Raw genomic sequence first — 609 nt, forward strand, 5'->3', positions numbered from 1 at the left:
GTATTCCTATGTATGCTGTGACACGTAAACTGAAGGCACTTAAACCAGTCTTTAGACTACAAAGGAGAAATAAGGGAGATTTGACGATGAATGTCCAACTAGCCAAAGGTTTTCTTGATGAGGCACAACAGTTGGTGAGCTCTGACAGACAAAGTCGAGTCGAGTCGTTTATGCTAAAGCGGCAAAACTTGAACAAATTATGCTGCAGTAGAGAGCCAAGATGCAGTGGATGAAAGACGGAGACCAATGTTCCCGGGTTTTCTTTCGTAAAATTGCATAGAGACGAGTAATGAGAAGAATCTTACAGATTAATGATGAGAATGGTTTCACACACACGGATCTAGGGGAAATCGCCCATGAGTTTGTCTCATACTATCAGAACCTCTTAGGAGGCACCAGAAGACGGCTGTCAGTGGATATTCGTTATCTTAGACCGTGGGCAAGGCACTGTATCACTGATGAGGAAGCTAATCAATTACTCCTTCCACTCTCGGCGGATGATGTGAAGCAAGCAATGTTCGATATTGCTGATGACAAGGCACCGGGACCTGATGGCTACTCGTCAAGGTTTTTCAAGGCGGCTTGGCCTGTGGTTGGGGAAGAAGTTAC

The sequence above is a fragment of the Sesamum indicum genome, unplaced genomic scaffold (genome assembly GCF_000512975.1).
Source record: "Sesamum indicum cultivar Zhongzhi No. 13 unplaced genomic scaffold, S_indicum_v1.0 scaffold00236, whole genome shotgun sequence".
In the NCBI taxonomy this organism is placed as follows: domain Eukaryota; kingdom Viridiplantae; phylum Streptophyta; class Magnoliopsida; order Lamiales; family Pedaliaceae; genus Sesamum; species Sesamum indicum.